The following is a 12,587-nucleotide window of genomic DNA, read 5'->3' on the forward strand; positions in this document are numbered from 1 at the left end:
AAGTTGGCTGACCTGTAAACAAAAATGCTGACAGTGGTGCACACCTGGTAACAATTGATATAGAAATTCAAATCATCATTATATGTACAGAAGAGCTGGTTTAAGAATTTAAAGGTGCGGGGGAGGAAAAAAGGCCTTGGCACAAAGCCTAAATCAGAAAAGAGAAAATAGAAGAGGACCCAAAAAGTGGGGCCCTCCCGTCCCCTGCACACTGTTTACTGATGCCACATAGGGCCTTCAAATATATGGATATAGATATATAACAGAAGTTTGTTAGTTGAGCATATAACAATTTATTTGGCAAAGAGGAAAACAAAATTTGCCAAAAGGCACATTCTGTTGTACAAAGTAATTCGTGACGTTTAACATATTAAAACAAATTGCGAAGAAGCAATAAATGATGGAGAGGTGATGCTGTCCAATTGTGGAGTGGCCGACGCGTTTCGAGGGTAACCTCTTCTTCATAAGGGCCCAATTGAACTGTTGACAACATTTCAAGGAGACAAAAAGTAAAATCTTTTATTTTATTTCCATAACAGTCAAGGACTGACTGACAAGCTGTACATAACTCAGGATGCTAGCGAGATGGTGAAGAGCAGAATACTGGAGATCTAGTATGGTGAAAAGAGTGAACTAACAGATCAAAGAGAAACACTCTATACTAATAGCTAAACACATAACAAAGGAGATGTATTGTGTGAGATCCACCTACATGGTGGGATCTAGAAAATGGCGTGATGAAGAGTCAGACAGATCGAGATAAGCCAAAAGCGGTAGTGGGTTCTAAATAGCAAGGACCACCCTTGAATAGTGAAAAAGCTGAGTCAATATGGGGAGCGTGTTTAAGAAAAAACCATACCCCTCCTGTGGACGGAGAAAGAATAACTCCAAAAGAGCGCTACTGAATAAAATAAATAATACTTAAAATAAACCGGAATTGGTTTTGAAGAATGCACTCACTCGAGTTGCGGGACGAGTAGCCAAGGCAACAGGGGCATCCGTGTGGTCAACAAGTATTCGAAACAATTATACGATGCAGGGCATCTGCAAAGAGACACGTACTGCTGGCACCTAAGTGGGGACATATACATTTCTGTTATACTGGAGAGAAATGAACCTGGGGTCTCCCAACCGGGCAAAGGGACCCAAGTAGCGGTAGCTTACCTGTACAGTGCGGGGAACACTGTTAGTGGAAACTGAAACCGGCAGGCAGTGGCTCCGCGCGGTCGTAACCTAGGGAACGAGCTGTGCTGGGGACACGCCGTCAGACGTAGAAAGGAAACTAAATAATAAACATAGAAAAGGGCATAGAAGCCGGTGAGTGAGGAATATGGAGGCCATCATGCAATGGCGCATAGTGCAAGCGTACTCATAGGGACTGACCAGAAATCAGGATAAATAAGAAAAGTAGAGTTAATATGTTCCATAATGAAACATAAGAATTCTGGTGTTCACCATCGCAACGCATTTTATAATTTTGGTTCTAATGGAACAGAAATTTGTGAATAGTACAATAATCGTTACAGTCATGATAGATAACACAAATGGTACATGCAGTTTACTCTTAATAGTCCAAAACAAATCATGTAGAGTCATGAGGCTACTCATTATATAGTGAGACAAGTATAATTCAATGGCAAGGGGATAAAAGATTGCGATGTAGCCTATTACTCATACAAGGTTCGAACGAATGGAGAGATGGTTCAATTGGTCATTCGTGAACAGGTGCAAACATTTAAGTGAATATAGGCAAGTCAAACATAGGAAAATACAGTTCCCTTGAAGAAAACATCAAAGTCACAACACTTGTAATGACAAAGAAAAAAAATTTTTTTTAAGGTCCGGGATACTGACACTTGTGTATAGTAGTTGGCGATGTAACATGTGAGTTTCACAATTCACTATAGAAAGCAACTCAAAGAGAATTCATCATTCAGACCCTTAGGTTGCAAAGTGTCAAGTGTGTTGGCTGACCTGTACCTGCTGCTAATACTGACCTGATGTCAATGATGGGGAATTTTAATCGGCTAATGCTATCAGAATTAAGAAAACAGACAGATGCGTTAACCAATCTGGCTTCTGTTATAGGGAATTTACCTGAGAAGATGTGAGACAATCGCTATGGTATTCCCCCCTATTCTGGTGAAAGAATTGAGGAATGAAAAGGGTGCTAAAGATCTGAATGTGACAACTAACCCACCATCTTTTGATGAAATATCAATTCTACCTCCTACCCAGGAGGATGTTTGTGGCGTTCAGCCCCATGGTGAAGGGGAGAAAGCTAAAGTGTCCATAGTTGAGAAAGAGGTCTCCAATTCTAATGATGACTTTGAAGTAAAAATATCAAAAAGACAGGGCAAAAAACTGGCCAAAATTAGGAAAAAAAAATAGTAATGATGCTCTTAAAAAAATCATCTCGTAAATTCATGAGGGCACCTGAAATCAAACACGCAATGCTGGAAGACGTGGACGTAATTTTTGTCCCGGAAGACAAAGCCGTAAATCCCAAAAAAAACATGAATATACAATGCAACCCTGCTGACTTAGATGTATTGAATGTTCCTGATACACAAGGCTTTTTCTCTGAGGCGGAACAGGCTTTATGTGATGTTCTGAAAAAGAAAAGGGAAGCCATGTATGAGATTTTTAAAGCAACTCCTTTGCTAGAAAACTATATAGTGCCGCTAAATTCTAATCAGGTCTGGGGGAGGAAGGTCCAAGCTGATATGACTGTAAACAACGGCATGACTGAGAAGAAATTTGACCAACAGGTCCCTAAAACCGGACCTGTGGTCAATTTTGGAATGAACTGTGGCACTACTATTAGTACTGGCTTGATTACCACTGGTTCAAAAGTACCTAAAACCCTTACTCAGACAACATTAACCAGTCAAGGTTATCCTGTCAATGTGGCAAATAACATCCATGAGTTCCCAAAGTTACCTAGTACTGTGGGTAAAGGGCCGGGGGGGTTGGTTTGTGATAACAGGGAGGAAGAAATGCACCAACTTATTTGGAAAGTGCTTAAAGATAATATGTTCTTACAACCTGAAAGTAACCTGCCCGCTTCACTAGCCAAAAACAATACAACTAAATATGACAGTAAGAAAGGAATTGATCCCCGAGTGACTAAGGGCTCTGGTGAGCAACTATACCCTAACGAATCTAACGAATGTTACGAACAGAGAATACCAACTATTGCTCAACCTGACATTGATCTCAGACAACCAGCAAGGCCAGATCTACCTGGACTAATTCTCACAACGCTATTTAACGATAATGGCTGTGCCGTTCTAAACAGACCATACATTTTATCTGTTTGCAGATATCCCTGAACTTAGTCTCATTACATCTACTGACATCTTTTTGGTTGATTTCCTACATAAATTCAGGTATGATTATGTTAGATTGATCATTCCCTCTACATTGGTGAGAGCGCTACTCTTGAAAGAGGCCGAGCAACTCCAATCTCAAGGGTTTGACATATACGAACACAAGGCCTATTTACCTCAGGTCCCTAACATGCCTTCTAGGCAAGCGAAAGGTGATACAGGCTACTCAATGCACAACGTAGAAAGGGTCAACTCTAAAGCGAACTCTGAACTTGATAAGCAAGAGTGGAGGTGGCTAGCCCTGTCTTTGCGCGAGTCGATTGACTCGCTCAAACAGCTGGGCAAACCACTCTAGCTCTGAGCGTGTTCTAATTTTGTAAATTGGAACTCGAGGGGTAGTTTTAACCTCCAATATAATGAGGATCTTATGTGTTTTCTGGTACAGTTTGATTTTATTTTACTACAAGAAACATGGTGTAGAACCGAACTGTGTTGGGATGGCTATATGACGATCTCTAACTGGGCATATGGTGGCAATAAGGGTCGCTCCAAAGGGGGCCTTATTATAGTCGCCAAAATAACAAATGATTTGGTAAAAACAGGGGAATGGCGATGTTTACATCATTTTCTCGTGGTTTCCTTCCAGCTTGGGGTTCATCAAGATTGTATAGCCATTCTTATTGTCAATGTGTATTGGAACCCAAACTAACTCTTGCTAATGAGTTAATTAAGTTGGGATCTATCATCGAATTGTGGTTGGATAACAACAAAGGTGGCCAGATTGTGATTGTGATTGCGGGAGACCTCAACGCTGACTGCTATAGTGAACATTTGATTGGTGATATCATCGTAGCCAATTCTAGCGATTTGGATAAAACAGGGGGCAACCCCAAGATGAGGGGCAGAATGTGGACCAATTTTGCGGAACTGTGGGCTCTTGATTTATTGCACAGTGACCATTTTACATGGAAAGCCCGAGGTCTCACTTCCACTATCGATTATATTTTTCTGTCCATTGACTTGTCTACCTGTATGCGAAAATTTCAGATCAGAGAACTTAGCTGTAGCGACTACTGCTTTTTGTTGTTCGAAACAAATGTTAATGTACAAAGTACAAAGGTATATATGTACAAATATGATCTGACTTCCAGTGCACAAGGAAATAGAATAAAATGGACTCATGGTAAGAATGTCAAGTTCACCTCTACTATGGTGACAGACTATGATACCATGACGCCCTGTCAACGGGCAGACTGTTATTCGGCTATGTAATTTACTGCATACATTAATTTCACTACTAACAAATGAGAGAAACAAATAGGTAAAAAACTTGAATTAAAGAAACGTCAGAATCATAGTACTGATAGTATAGTCCATGAACGTAGGTGTGCCTATAGGAAAGAATTAAGACATCTTTATAAATCAAGTCTTTCCCAACTAGATATCAAGTTAAAGAAAAAGAAAATCAAACAAAGCTACAAAAACTGGCTGATCCACCACAAAGGTCAACGCTCACAAATGGACGGTGAAGCGATGCTACGTGCTTTGAAAGGTTCCAACTGCTCCAACTTCTGGTCTTTAATCAATGAAGTGGAGAGACCTCAAAAGCTGTCCAACATGAATACTATTGATGAAGATATATGGCTAGGCCATTTTGCTAATTTGTTCACTCTCAACAATAGTACTGCTCCTTTCAAGGTAGAACGGAGCCTGAATTGGGACCTAAAATACTCTAAAGAGGACATTGTGAACCCTATTGTTAAATTCAAGAACTCAGGTGCTCCTGGTCCCAACAACCTTTCCAACAAACTGCTTAAGCTTGATCCAGTCAATTGGGCCCACATTTTGTCCTTGCTGTTTGAAAATGTTCTTTTATGTAAATACATTTCTTTATCATGGAGGGTTTCTATTGTAATTCCTGTATTTAAAAAGGGTTCTCGGTTAGATCCGTCAAGTTACAGACCTATCGCAATTGCGGATCCAGAATCCAAACTCTTTGCCTCTCTGGTTTTACGTGATTTGGAAAAATGGATTACTGACAAGCATATTCTTGACCTAAAACAGATAGGCTTAAAATGTTGTTACCGACTGCGGAGGCCTAATATTAAAATCTCTAACTTCCAGATCTATAAAGGGGGGTAACCCATCCACTTTTGTGGCATCAATGGATCTTAGCTCAGCCTTTGATCTTGTTGACAGGAAAATTCTATGGCTACTACTTAAAGATCTTGATATCCCCATTCACTTGCTTCAAATTATTATGGCTCTTTATTAAGATACTAGGATAAGAGTGCGATTAAATATAGAAGGTCTCCGCTCTAAAGAACTTGTTATTCCTAATGGCCTTAGACAAGGCTGCATGTTAGCCCCCACTATTTTTAATCTTTATGTGAGTGGTGCCAATAATGCTTTGAATAATAAGGGTTTGATCAGTCCCAAATTGAATGGTATTTGTTTATCCTGGATCGCGTATGCCGATGACTTCCTTCTTATGGACAATACTAAGGTCGGCCTTCAGCGACTGCTCAAGGCCTTTGAGAGGTTCATTCTTCACCTACGATTAAAAATCAATCCTTCCAAGACGGTCAATGTACGCTTTGGTAGACCTAATAAGAAGGAAAACGCTTTCACATGGCTTTGTAGTAATAAAGCCATCAAAGCCCAATCCGCTTTTAAGTATTTGGGCTTCCACTTCTCTGGGACAGGGTCCAATACTCTAATTAAAAACCAGCTGAAACTAAAAGCTGAGATTGTGATTAGGCAAATGCGTGCGATTGAAACAAAATTTGGGAAGTTCTCTGCGACTCCGCTGAGAGAGTTTATATCAGTAAAGCCATACCCCGTCTTACCTATGGCCTGGAATTGTTTTCTGATGATCTACATGCATACTTGACTCACATAGAGGGTAACATTTGGAGGTCCGTACTCTTTTTCCTACCTAAATGTTTGCCATTAGAACTAATTAAATACGAAATTGGACTAACTTCTCTTGCCACTACTGTTACATGGAAACGTATGTACTTGTGGCGCAAATGCCACAAGGCGGCTGAGGACTCTTTGTATGTACTTGCGGCTAGGGATCTTGTCAACCCTTTCTTCAATTTGTTACATGAAGAGACGATGCAATGTCTAGTTAGGATTGGTAAGTCCGTAGTTTCACTTTGCAATAAACCCAAGAAAGTCAAAACCAGCCTCCTGGGCTTTGACTGGCAAGAAACTAAAAGAAAAATCTCTGAAACGAAACTATATAAACATGCAAGTTCCGTTTGGAAATGGCTTCCGGCTATGGAAAGCTACCTTAAGAAATACCCTAGTAAAGAAATGCGGAACAATTACATGCGTTTTTAATTCAAACCACTCAAATTAACTGCATCTTAGGGGATTGGAAATGGTGTTGTTTCTGTAAAAAGGAAGGAGTCGTAGAAACTCTACAACATATTTTGTTGGTGTGTCCCGGGCTTTTACCTTACAAGATAAGCTATTTTGCCCAATTTGTTCCTTCTACCTATGAGGTAAACAGAGAATTTATATGGCACAGAATGTTACATGAGAATTCAGCAATATTGAACATTCGGGTCACTTCTTTTCTAAGAAATGTTTGTGACCTCTTTTACGATATTGGTTTGAAACTTTTCTAGGGCCGTTTCTAAGCTAAGGAAAGTGGTTTCATGTTAGGGTCTAAAAGCTACTGTGATCTTTTGTATGAACTGTACCAATACCTTAGTTGTTATTTTCTTGTCTATTCAGCCATTTTATTGATTCCTTACCTATTAAGTTCATTATGAATATGTATTTTACGCAAAACAATGAATTTGTTTCACTATTTGATTTTACCTTTGTACATTTTTTTATTCCGAAATCGATTAAATTGTTTTTTTAATCTACTTGGGTTTATTGTTTTTTTCCTTGTATTATGTTGCTTTGTGCTTTTCATTTTGTATATCCCTGTAAATTTGTCGTTGATTTTTCTTGTATCTTTTTGTAAAGGTTTATTATAAACCAAAACAAATAAACAAATAAAAACCCCTATCCCTGCACACATAGCCCATGCTTCAGTCATACCCAAACAATCCTGCATACATTTAAACAAGATAACATTGTAAACAAACAACATTTTAAACATTGAAGAACAAAGGAAATGGCAGTGACAATTCTTGTCTGTCCTGGCTCAAGGCCAGTTGGGGGAACCAAATAATTCCCAAACCTGTGATGAATGAATCCACCCCTTGGGTATACCAGTTCATGAAATAACAAATTGTGTTTCGATGATCACTTGATACACACCAACTCGAGTTTTTGCTCAGAGGTCAATACATTTTTACCAGTCCTCTGCCTTCATTAGGGCCAAGAAACACAACTTCTTGTAGGCGGGAGTTCTGTCAACAAAGGAATCTCATACTATCACAGAGCTGTCAAACATTGCATGTTTCTGCATCACAGTGCATGTGCATGCAGACTGAGTGCTGCATGCTCTACCCACCAGTGAGCATCCACTATTTAAATACAACCACACAGCCTGTGCCTATGCCAACTGTCCAGTGTGGACCACCAATCTCCCCCAGAGGCGCCACCATGCGCGCAGACTGTGCACCCCTAGCCTCACTGCAGGTGCCTAGTGTTGATTTGAGTGAGGAGGGGTGAATTGTGCCAAAATGCCAGTTTTTTCATGCCATTATTTTCCAGGCCTGACAAACAATGGAAAAACATTATTTTGTGCCACGGCTGGGGAGGAGGATCCCCCCAGAAGATTGTTATGAGAGAAAGGGAACGGGAGCCCAGGAAGAGGTTCCCTATAGGAGAATGAGGAGCTGGGATTTCTTTGTATTGGGTTGAACATTGAACTATACACATTCTTGGCATAGGAACTGGTCGCAATGCATGAAAAAAACATGTAAACTTCTGACCTGATGTTGATAGCAGTTTTGATGCTGGTAAATGTCTCCTAAAGGGTCATTGCACCACTGTTAAATACTGAGGAAATGGAAACCCGAGGGGAACACAGTTAAGGGGATCCTTCCTGAAAGAAACTAACTCAAGCATTACAATGCGAAAGAATGGCTTCTGCGAAGAACCAAGTGCATTTTGTTCAGAAAAGAAGGTTTATTGCATGCTAACGATCGGGAGGGGCTAGTCAGTTCCTTTGAACTGAAAACTGATCACAAATATTTTGTTATGTCATCCCCAAACCTCGATTTCTAACTCTAATACAAAGTAATTTAACCTCCCGGTGTCATGCCCTCCATCCGACCCACCAGTGACCCCAGTTCCCCCTCGGCCCAGATTCACCCCCCACTTACCCTCCGGGGCTCACTTTGGTGGTCCAGACCGGCTCGCACACAGCTACAGCAGCAGCTGCAGGCTACTACTCCACAGTCACGACTGCGACCATTTCTTCATTGGCAGCTGCCGTGGAGATTAAGCCATCAAAAGATCAGGTTCGCTTCTTTGCATCGTGCTGCTGGCGCTATCCGATCGCGTGACCTAAACTTGCGGTCACGTGACCGGAACTCGCGATCACGTGACCTGGATTCACGATCACGTGATCAGGAATCAAACGGTACTTAAGCAGTGGAGTACGTCAGTACCGCGCTTCACAGCTGTTTTCTCGGAGACCCTGCTTGGCCTGCGTTTTGTCACCTTGTGTTTCGTTTGATCTTGGACCCGGCTAACTCTTCTTGGAACTCTTTTGGATCACGTTATATCTGTGCTTTTGGCTTGGACTGATACTCTTGGCTCTTGACCTCGGACCGTTGTCACAGACTTCTCTTTGGATCCCGCTCTTCATTGTTTCGTCAGCTTGGACTGCTACACTTGGCTCTAGACCCTGGATTGTTGTCACTGACTTCTTGTGGATTACCCCTCTCCAAAGAATCTGGAACACTGTATGAACTACGCCCCATCACCACCCTTACCTGCAATTTGGTTCAGTCCGGCTTGCAGGTCTTCTTCAGGTGGGGTCTGGTGTGACTACCAGTAAGTGCCTCCTACCTGGGACCATTTGCCATCTTGAGCCCCGGAATCCCTTCTGCTACCAATTCCTGGTAAGATCCTTCCTGTTTATTGGTTACCCGTGTTTTACCCTGCTTGCTTGGTACTTAACACTGCTTTCCTTTACAGCTTCCGTGGGGCTTCCAGTACTTCGCGGTCCCGGATTCTTCTCCACCTGCGGCCTCAAAGGTTGTATAGGGAGTGAATTTATCATTCTCCCTGTGCGGCACTTGGGGACGGAGGTCTCACATATCTGCACGACATTCAAGTTACAACACCCGGCTCTAAAACCCCATTGTTTATATTCACAAAGTACACCCTTTTAACACGTGATCTTCGTACTTGACATAAAACGTTTATCATTTATGACTAACTCCCTTTATTATGTGACAGAAACTCATTTAACCCAAAGGATGATTGTGCAGGGCTTACCATAAACATTTTAAGGCATGGGAAGGGAGAGAAAATAAATAAGCATTAATTTGAAGCAGCAGTAAAAATCCTCACTCTCCCATGCACTCCAGGCGTTCAATACCATTTTTCTGCATTCTTGCACATATTTGCTACTACCATTTCAAATCATAGCCTTCAGCATACATTCTACTTATAACTATCAGCTCTCAATTTAACCTTCCATGTAACCGGACCTTTCTGGTCACCAAAAGAATAAGCATTCGTGCTCCCGGGGAAATTACACTTTACATCTAAGAACCCAATCCGCCCATAAAAAAACGAACAATTTACTTTCCATTCAGTTCTTGCCTTCAGCCCTTTGCAATGTTATCACATCTGTCCATATGAGGTTCACTTTCTACCCCCTTCCATAGCCTAGGTCATCCAGCACTCAAAACCATGCAAAAAACTCATTCCTGCGATTCCCTGTCAAATAACTCCTCTCTTGCATGTAAACATCGCCCCACTACGTACTTATCAGTGCTACAAATTGTACATTGCACAATACATTGTATGCGTGCCACTGCTACTCATGATGCGGCCTAGTGTGACTCTAAACATGTATCCAACTAAAATACAAAGTAACATTAATTTCAATGCTTCTAACTAAATTTAACACATCGCATCTAACCCAGCCACACCATGGCCTAGTATAATTTTATGTAGTGTGTACCTCTTTTCCGTGTTGTGACCTAAAACGTCAACCCCAACATTCCCCTGTGCATAAGCGGATAGAATGAAGAAACAGCAGATGTTTGCAGAGGGAAGCGACGCAAGGATCATTACCTTCCAGCTGGGTTTATAATACTGAGTGAATGCGGCAAGTGTTGAATGACAGAGGCTGCATGAGTGCCATGCTGACAACTAGTGCTACTTGCAATTTTAGAATGGTGAAAGTCGACCGCCATCTTGCAAAGGTTTACATCAGGTTGCTCTTTCAGCGTTGCCACAAAGACCACTGTCGGGACATTTTTCTGACAGTATGCCCCCCTCGAGGTGGAATTGGACCAGGCTTCCAGGGTCTTGCTCGATGAGTGTCTGATCGAGAGGGGGGGAATGTACTGCAGAAGCAGGCTCCCAAGTACCGTCAGCTGGAGTGTAGCCCTTCCAATGTACAAAAAACTGCAAACTACCTCGATAATAACGTGAGTCTATGTCATATTTGGGACCCGACACAGTCTCTATAGGAGGAGCAGGTGCCTTTCTTCTGTGGGATCAGTCGACTTGATGAGTCTTCAATTGGGAGACATGGAAGACTGGATGTATTCTTGACCAGGTCTTGGGTAATTGAAGAGGATAAGTCACAGGTCCAACTATTTGTAATATCCTGAATGGCTGAAAAATCATGGATACAGTTTCAATGGTACCACATGTTTTGGTAAAAAATGAGAAGTCTACCAAACAGAGTCACCTATGCAGTAGGTTGGTTTTTTAGTTAGTTTACGGTCAGCAAATAACTTAGCCTTAGTACGATAATGAGACAATGCTTGTAGTGCTTCTTGGTGACAAGCTTGGATATCTGAAATCAACCCGTGAATGTAGAAGTCACTGGAAGACTGCCAGAATAGTATCAATATCTACAGAGAAATGTACTGACTCAATAGAGGTGTATAGACTGTTATAGGCTAATTCTGCCAGATGAAGATGATCAGTCCAGTTATCTCGAGTGGCAGATACAAAGCAGCATAAATAGGTTTTCATTGACTGATTCAACATGTATGCCCATTGGTTTGAAGATGGAATATGAAACTCAAAGCATGATTGATACCCAATGTTTTGCATATAATAGGTCAGAATTTTGATGCATACTGGGTTCCTCTGTCAGAACTGATAGTGGAGGGTAAGCCATGCAAACTGAAGACAGATTGCAAAAATCATTTTGCCATTAAGGGAGCTGATGGCACTACAGACATAGACGAAAAATGAGCCAGTTTGGTCAATGAGGATATGGTTACAATAATGGTAGTCTGGCTAGATGATAACAGCAAATCGATTATAAAATCCAGTGCGATAGCTTGCCAGAAACCTGGAGGTGCTTCAACCACAAGTCCCTGGGGATCTGTCATCCAGGTGGCCAGGACACGGCCATCGCTATTGGATCCAGTTCATGGGGGTGGACCAGTGCAGGAGGATCACCTGGATGCTGGGTCCTCAGGGAGTGGAAGTGGAACACTGAACAGTGAGACGCGGTATCCCCTTTGCTGTAACACATTTTCCCCCATCCTACCAGGTAGGATACCCAGAAACTCATCCACCCCCGCTTTCCTCTACACAAACAATTTCTCACGGACAGTTCATCGTGAGCGACAACGGACTAACACCAGAGCAATATACCTGACATGTCCAAACACCCTGGTCGGGCATTGTCAGGCAATTTCTAATCATTACACACACCTGACTCCCATCACACTACCCCACACGGATAAAAGGCGGAGCACGAAAGCACACTCTGAGCGAGGAAAAGCACACAAGGAAGCAGAGGTTCCAAGACGGCGATTTTAACACAAGGAGAAAGGCGGCGAGAACTGAGAGGGTAAGCCATGCAAACTGAAGACAGATTGCAAAAATCATTTTGCCATTAAGGGAGCTGATGGCACTACAGACATAGACGAAAAATGAGCCAGTTTGGTCAATGAGGATATGGTTACAATAATGGTAGTCTGGCTAGATGATAACAGCAAATCGATTATAAAATCCAGTGCGATAGCTTGCCAGAAACCTGGAGGTGCTTCAACCACAAGTCCCTGGGGATCTGTCATCCAGGTGGCCAGGACACGGCCATCGCTATTGGATCCAGTTCATGGGGGTGGACCA

At 41.9% G+C, this 12,587-nt stretch overlaps 1 long non-coding RNA gene across 1 annotated transcript; it reads right to left on the minus strand.

Annotated features, from left to right (window-relative positions):
- Positions 1 to 284: 284 nt before the first annotated feature.
- On the minus strand, positions 285 to 1,378 carry LOC138565993 (uncharacterized). Its single transcript, XR_011301765.1, has 3 exons — positions 1,165 to 1,378; positions 961 to 1,071; positions 285 to 480 (listed from the first exon to the last, which is right to left on the minus strand). It is a non-coding gene; the product is annotated as an uncharacterized lncRNA (long non-coding RNA).
- Positions 1,379 to 12,587: the final 11,209 nt, after the last annotated feature.

Source organism: Ambystoma mexicanum, chromosome 2p (genome assembly GCF_040938575.1).
Source record: "Ambystoma mexicanum isolate Mex_15411 chromosome 2p, UKY_AmexF1_1, whole genome shotgun sequence".
In the NCBI taxonomy this organism is placed as follows: Eukaryota; Metazoa; Chordata; class Amphibia; order Caudata; family Ambystomatidae; genus Ambystoma; species Ambystoma mexicanum.